The following is an 8084-nucleotide window of genomic DNA, read 5'->3' on the forward strand; positions in this document are numbered from 1 at the left end:
TGACATCGTATTTGTGGCAAAGCCACCGTTCATAATTCTTCCATACATGTCACTCTTGAGTCATTGCACATCCCGGTACACCGCCGGAGGCATTCATATAGAGTCATATTTTGTTCTAAGTATCGAGTTGTAATTCTTGAGTTGTAAGTAAATAAAAGTGTGATGATCATCATTATTAGAGCATTGTCCCAGTGAGGAAAGGATGATGGAGACTATGATTCCCCCATAAGTCGGGGTGAGATTCCAGACGAGAAATAAAAAAAATAAAAAAGAGAGGCCATAAAAAAGAAAAAAGGCCCAAATAAAAAAATAATAAATAATAAAAATGAGAGAAAAAGAGAGAAGGGGCAATGCAACTATCCTTTTACCACACTTGTGCTTCAAAGTAGCACCATGATCTTCATGATAGAGAGTCTCCTATGTTGTCACTTTCATATACTAGTGGGAAATTTTCATTATAGAACTTGGCTTGTATATTCCAACAATGGGCCTCCTCAAATGCCCTAGGTCTTCGTGGGCAAGCAAGTTGGATGCACACCCACTTAGTTTCTTTTGTTGAGCTTTCATACACTTATACCTCTAGTGCATTCGTTGCATGGCAATCCCTACTCACTCACATTGATATCTATTGATGGGCATCTCCATAGCTCGTTGATACGCCTAGTCGATGTGAGACTATCTTCTCCCTTTTTGTCTTCTACACAACCTCCCTTCTATTCCACCTATAGTGCTATATCCATGGCTCACGCTCATGTATTGCGTGAAGATTGAAAAAGTTTGAGAACATCAAAAGTATGAAACAATTGCTTGGCTTGTCATTGGGGCTGTGCATGATTTAAATACTTTGTGTGGTGAAGATGGAGCATAGCCAGACTATATGATTTTGTAGGGATAGCTTTCTTTGGCCATGTTATTTTGAGAAGACATGATTACTTGGTTAGTATGCTTGAAGTATTATTATTTTTATGTCAATATTAAACTTTTGTCTTGAATCTTATGGATCTGAATATTCTTGCCACAATAAAGAGAACTACATGGATAAATATGTTAGGTAGCATTCCACATATTTTTTTTTGTTTTTATCATTTACCTACTCGAGGACGAGCAGGAATTAAGCTTGGGGATGCTGATACATCTCCAACGTATCTATAATTTTTGATTGTTCCATGCTATTATATTATCAACCTTGGATGTTTTATACGCATTTATATGCTATTTTATATGATTTTTGGGACTAACCTGTTAACCTAGAGCCCAGTGCCAGTTTCTGTTTTTTCCTTGTTTTAGAGTATCGCAGAAAAGGAAAATCAAACGGAGTCCAATTGACCTGAAACTTCACGGAACCTATTTTTGGACCAGAAGAACCCCACGGAGTATCGGAGTTGGACCAGGAGAGTCCCGGGCTGCCCACGAGGGTGGGGGCGCACCCACCCCCCTGGGCGCGCCCCCTGCCTCATGGACAGCCCGGAGGTCCACCGACGTATTTCTTCCTCCCATATATACCCATATACCCTAAAAACTTCGGGGAGCACAATAGATCGGGAGTTCCGCCGCTAGAAACATCTATAGCCACCGAAAACCAATCTAGACCCGTTCCGGCACCCTGCCGGAGGGGGCAATCCCTCTCCGGTGGCCATCTTCATCATCCCGGTTCTCTCCATGACGAGGAGGGAGTAGTTCTCCCTCGGGGCTGAGGGTATGTACCGGTAGCTATGTGTTTGATCTCTCTCTCTCTCTCGTGTTCTTGAGGTGGCTTGATCTTGATGTATCGCGAGCTTTGCTATTATAGTTGGATCCTATGATGTTTTCCCCCTCTACTCTCTTGTAATGGATTGAGTTTTCCCTTTGAAGTTATCTTATCGGATTGAGTCTTTAAGGATTTGAGAACACTTGATGTATATCTTGCGTGGGATACCTGTGGTGACAATGGGGTATTCTATGATCCACTTGATGTATGTTTTGGTGATCAACTTGCCGGTTCCGTGACCTTGGGAATCTATGCATAGGGGTTAGCACACGTTTTCGTCTTGACTCTCCGGTAGAAACTTTGGGGCACTCTTTGAGGTTCTATGTGTTGGTTGAATAGATTAATATGAGATTGTGTGATGCATATCGTATAATCATACCCACAGATACTTGAGGTGACATTGGAGTATCTAGGTGACATTAGGGTTTTGGTTGATTTGTGTCTTAAGGTGTTATTCTAGTACGAACTCTAGGGCTGTTTGTGACACTTATAGGAATAGCCCAACGGATTGATTGGAAAGACTAACTTTGAGGTGGTTGCGTACCCTACCATAATCTCTTCGTTTGTTCTCCGCTATTAGTGACTTTGGAGTGACTCTTTGTTGCATGTTGAGGGATAGTTATATGATCCAATCATGTTGTTATTGTTGAGAGAACTTGCACTAGTGAAAGTATGAACCCTAGGCCTTGTTTCAACGCATTGCAATACCATTTGTGCTCACTTTTATCATTAGTTACCTTGCTGTTTTTATATTTCCAGATTACAAAAACCTTTATCTACCATCCATATACCACTTGTATCAACATCTCTTTGCCAAACTAGTGCACCTATACAATTTACCATTGTATTGGGTGTGTTGGGGACACAAGAGATTCGTTGTTATTTGGTTGCAGGGTTGCTTGAGAGAGACCATCTTCATCCTACGCCTCCTACGGATTGATAAACTTTAGGTCATCCACTTGAGGGAAATTTGCTACTGTCCTACAAACCTCTGCACTTGGAGGCCCAACAACGTCTATAAGAAGAAGGTTGTGTAGTAGACATCAAGGTATGCCTCCATGTGTTCGTCCTTCGGCTCGTATACCTTGTTGGAGAAGTTGACGAGGAGCTGCGAGTCGCCCTTGATGGTGAGGCGCTTCACCCCTAGGGCCAGCACGGCCTTGAGGCCAACGATGAGGCCTTCGTACTCCGCAATGTTGTTGGAGACCTTCTCGCCCTGCTGGAACTAGAGTTGTACGACGTAGTAGAGCTTGTCTTGAGTAGGCGAGATGAGCACTGCTCCAGCCCCCGTGCCCTGGCGTGCAAACACGCCAGCGAAATACATGACCCAGCCATCTGGTGCTGCACTTCCTGGTGAGAGAGATTAGTCCTCGCCTGCTTCAAACCCCGGGGCGTTGGTCCATTCTGCCACAAAGTCGGCGAGCGCGGCCCCCTTGATGACCCTAGTTGTGTTGAACTCTAGCCGGAATGCTTGCAACTCGATGTTCCATTCAGTGACTCTTCCAGCAGCGTTGGGGCTCCTGAGTACCCTCTCCAGCGGGTAGGCCGAGACGACCTTGATTGGGTGACCTTGGAAGTAGTCTCGCAGCTTGCGTGAGGCCACCAGAAGTGCAAGCAAGAGCTTCTGAGGCATGGGGTACCGTTCCCTTCCATCCCGCAGTACCGTGCTGACGAAATACACCGGGTGCTCGACGAGGACAGGAACGTTGACAGAGCTTGTGCCTACCGACAGTTGGGGCGTCTCCTGAGATGATGGGACCTCAAGAGCCCGATCGCCTACTTGGGCCCTTGCCGGCCCGCGAACGCCGTCCTGCTGGGCCTGGTCACCCATTGGCCTTGCTTCAGTCCTTGTAGTGCCCTCCGGGTCCTGCATTGCCTCGGCTGGTAACGCGACATGGCGCGGCAGCCCCCTGGCCTGGCGCTCCTCCCGGGCCGCCACCACAGCTGCGCTGGCGGAGTAGGGAGTGGCGGCAAGGTAAAGCACCAGGGGCTCGTGAGGGCGAGACGCCACCATCACCGGAGGGCTGGTCAGGTATCTCCTGGGGTCTTGAAACGCTTGGTCGGCTTTTGGGGTCCACTCAAACGGGCCCTTCTTCTTCATCAGCTTGAAGAACGGTAGGGCGCGCTCTCCCAGCTTAGGGATGAAGCGCCCCAGTGAGGTCACACAGGCTGCAAGCTTCTGCATCTCCTTAAGAGTTTGCGGTGGGCTCATGTCATCTATCACCTTGACCTTCTCTGGGTTGGCCTCGATCCCCCTGTGGGACACGAGGAAGCTCAGCAACTTGCCGAAAGGGACACCAAACACGCACTTCTCTGGGTTGAGCCGCAAGTCCACCTGGCGCAGGCTCGCAAAGGTATCCTCCAGGTCCTGAATCAAAGTTCTCTCCTCCCGAGACTTCACCACAGTGTCGTCGACGTAGGCCTCGGCGTTTCTCCCTAGCTACCGTCCCAAGGCGATGTGCATCAGCCGCTGGAAGGTTGCTCATGTGTTGCGCAGTTCGAATGGCATGCAAGTGTAGCAGTATGCCCCACATGGGGTGAGGAAGGCCGTCTTCTCCACATCCTCCACCGCCATCTTGATCTGGTGATAACCCAAGAATGCATCCAGGAAGCACAACAGGTTGCATTCGGCGGTGGAGTCGATGATCTGATCGATGCGCGGGAGCGGGAACGGGTCTTGGGGACAAGCCTTGTTGAGGTTGGTGAAGTCAACACACATGCGCTCCTTCCCGCCTTTCTTCGATGCGATGACAGGGTTCGCCAGCCACTCGGGGTACCGAACCTCGCGAATGACACCCGCCGCCTCCAGCTTGCGGGTTTCCTGGATGATGAAGGATTGCTTCTCCGTGGATTGTCGTCACGCTTTCTGCTTCATGGGGCGCACATTGGGGCACACCCTTAAGTGATGCTCGATCACCCCTCTTGGGACCCCCACTAGCCGCTTGGGTTCCCAGGAGAACACATTCTTGTTCGCGCGCAAGAACTTCACTAGTGCCTCCTCTTGATTTGGGTCGAGGTCGGCGCCTATGATGAAGGTGGCTCCCGAGGACCCATCTTGCTCGACCGACGCCTGCTTGGTTTCGGCCCGATCTTGAGTGAACGGCTGCTTCTTCTTTGCTGACGCGGCCTCCTTAGCCCCTGCGACAGCCTTGTTGGCCAGTCTTGTGGCAGTTTTGAGGGTGCACCTGAGCGCCGCTAGGGCCTCCTTGGTATCCCCAACCACGGTGAGGACGTCTTTGCTCCCGGGCATCTTCATGAGGTTGTATGCCGGATGGGTCGCAGCCATGAACTGGGCCAGAGCCGGGTATCCGAGGATGGCGTTGTATGGGAGGCTGATGCGGGCGATGTCGAAGTCGATCAGCTCGGTGCGGTAGTTGTAGCGGGTGTCGAAGGTCACCGAGAGGTGGATTTGCCCCAAGGGGCTAGCGGAGCCGCCGCCGACCCCGGAGAAGGGCTTGCTGGGTCGGAGCCATTGAAGCGGTACATGGAGAAGGCTGAAAGCCTCCACAGAGAGCACGTTGAGACCGGCGCCGCCGTCGACGAGGGTCTTGGTGACGGCTACGCTGCAGATGGTGGGCGTGCACAGCATTGGGAGCATGGTCGAGCTAATGGTGGTGGCGGGGTGACCCCCGCGTCGAAGGTTAGGTCGGCCTTGGGCGCCCGCACAACCCGGGGGAGCTCCTTGGTGCACGAAGGTGGTGCCAATATGGCAAAAGAATGGCTTGGTGTGACGGTCCGAGGGTGGTGCTTGTGAGCCGCCGATGAGGGCCGCGACGGCAAGGGGCACAGGTGTCGTGAAGCGCGCGATGAAGAGACCGCGCAGTTCCTCCTAGGAGGTCACCGAAGATCCTGGCAGGCTGAGCATCCAGGCGCGTGGTGCGCCGGCCAGGGCCAGGAGGAACCAGTTGTCCTTGACCTAGTCATCGCCTCTGTCTTTGAAGACGGCCTCCTCATACGCCTGCAAAAAGGCTGCCGGATCTGCCGTGCCATCGCAGCGGGGTGGCATCTCTGGCTTGAACTTGCGTGGCCACCGCACCTGTCGCAAGGTGTGGGTGAAGGCCCGGACGCCCGCGGCGCATCCGTAGGCGCACGCCGGCCTAGCCAGAGGGGTAGCGTCCGCTATGAAGCTGGACGAAGCAAGCGAAGAGGTGGAGCTTTGGCGCACCCCTACCTGGCGCGCCAAATGGCGGATTTTGGGTTGTGGCAAAACCCTTGAGGTTTGAACACTGGGGTGCGCATGAAGATCTCTCCCCCTCTAGCTCTCGCCCTCACCACAATCGCAAGTCTTAGCGCGTCGAACTCGCAGAACAAAGGGACACAAGATTTATACTGATTCGGGCCACTGTTGCGGTGTAATACCCTACTCCGGTGTGGTGTGGTGGATTGCCTCGTGGGCTGAGGATGAACAGTTACAAGAGGAAGAACAGCCTCCTGAGGAGAGGTGTTCTTGTACTTGGCGAGCTTGTGTGGTGTCTGGTGGTCTGAATGATCCTCCTCCTTTGCTAAGGTGGTGGCTAGTCCTATTTATAGACGCCCTGGTCCTCTTCTAAAATATTGAGCGGGAAGGGATCCCACAACGGCCAAGTTTGAAGGGGGACGGCTAGTACAAGTTATCCTGACAAAAGTAGTCTTCACCTGCCAAAGGCTCTGGTGGTGACGCCGTCTTGGGCTCCACGGTGACCTCCATCCTGCCACCCTGCTGGTCTTGGTCTTGTTGCACCGATATGGAAACTTTTGCTTGATGCCTCGGGACTCCGCGCCTGAGGTTGCCTCTTTAGCACCAAAGAGGAAACGAGGACACTACGCGCGCTGGTGCCCGCCTGGTGCCCGCCTGGCCTTGGTCGTCATGGCTTACATCACAGGGACCTCGCGAAGTCTCCCTTGCCTTGATCTCTCCGCCCCTTGCGAGCCAGCCTGGTGAGGCTTCCCCCAAGGAGGTCTTGCATCGTCCGTCTCGCGAGGGTCTTGAGTGCTTGCTAGTGAAGATGGGCCGCACATGGGCGCTGGTGGAGCCACACCGTGGGCCGCAGGCAGGCAAGTCTGGGGACCCCCATTCCCAGAACACCGACAACACCTCCTCTGCAATATGTTGATTGTGCTCCCAAGGCTGTGACGCCGATATCGCTGCCGATGGGCCATGGTGCCTGCAATGGCCGATGAAGCTCTTGCTCCCCGACCTGCTCTGGCTCGTTCTCCTCACCAAAGATGTAATGCAGTTAGGCGTCGACGTCGAAGCTTTGGTCGTTTCCTGGCATGCTTGGAATAACTAATGGTAGATGGGTGAGGACTAGATCTTCGCAGAGTGTCGCGGCGGTGCGTTGCCGCCTGGGTTATATGCAGCAAGCTGTTAGCTGGTGGCGGGAAATCGGTGAGGGAATAGGCGTGGATTTTACAATTCACCCATGTGGAGCGTGGGAAGCATTCGCTGGAGCGCGGGAAGACTAAGTGGAGCACACACACAACCCGAATACCGTATCTGATGCCACGTGTTATTTATCACACAAGTGTTAACATAAGGAAATGCATGTGTAACTTACTAATCATCACACACGAGTACTCGCAGACGCATCGTGTGTGATACTCCTAGCCACCGCAAGCAACTAGTTTGCATTTTTCAAAGTTTTTTGTACACACAGAATCGCACACGAACTAACTGTATTAACCGTTTGTGTTGTAAATTCTCATCGCAAACAGTTCATCCGAGTCGGCTGTTTGCCACGTATCACACACATCTTGTTAAGTTGAACCGTTTCTGTTGCGTTCACTAATCGAAAACAGTTCGTCTGAGTTATGCCCTATATCACACATACCTTGATCTGGCTAACCGTTTATGTTGAACTCCCTAATAGCAAACGGTTCATTGGAGCGAACTGTATGCCATATATCGCACACATGCACATTGATATGGCTGCCCGTTTCATTTGTTCTGCCTCATCGCAAACAGTTCGAACGGGTTAGCCATGTGCCCTACATCGCACACGCAACTAAAATCGGAATCGTGTTTGTTGCGTCCTCCATCGCAAACGTTTTGCACCTTTTTGACGGTTATTTTACACCATCGTTTGCGATTATGGCATCGCACACAGTTTCGCCGAAGGGTCTCTGATCGTAGTGTCGCATTAGCAGCATCCTGCAGTAGTGATTATTATGTGAGAGTGTCACGGGTGGAGACTTGAGGGGCACTCCTTGCTTCCCGGGCGAGGACCCCGCCCCGCACATGCCCCGACCACCGTTGGGGCGTCCGAAAACCAGGACAGGACCAAGGGGTAAGGGGCTATGCGGGCGGTGGTCAGGTGGTCGCAGGCCCTCAACCGGGGGAAGGGCTCGCCGGCGCCTT

This window comes from Triticum dicoccoides, chromosome 7A (assembly GCF_002162155.2).
Source record: "Triticum dicoccoides isolate Atlit2015 ecotype Zavitan chromosome 7A, WEW_v2.0, whole genome shotgun sequence".
In the NCBI taxonomy this organism is placed as follows: Eukaryota; Viridiplantae; Streptophyta; class Magnoliopsida; order Poales; family Poaceae; genus Triticum; species Triticum dicoccoides.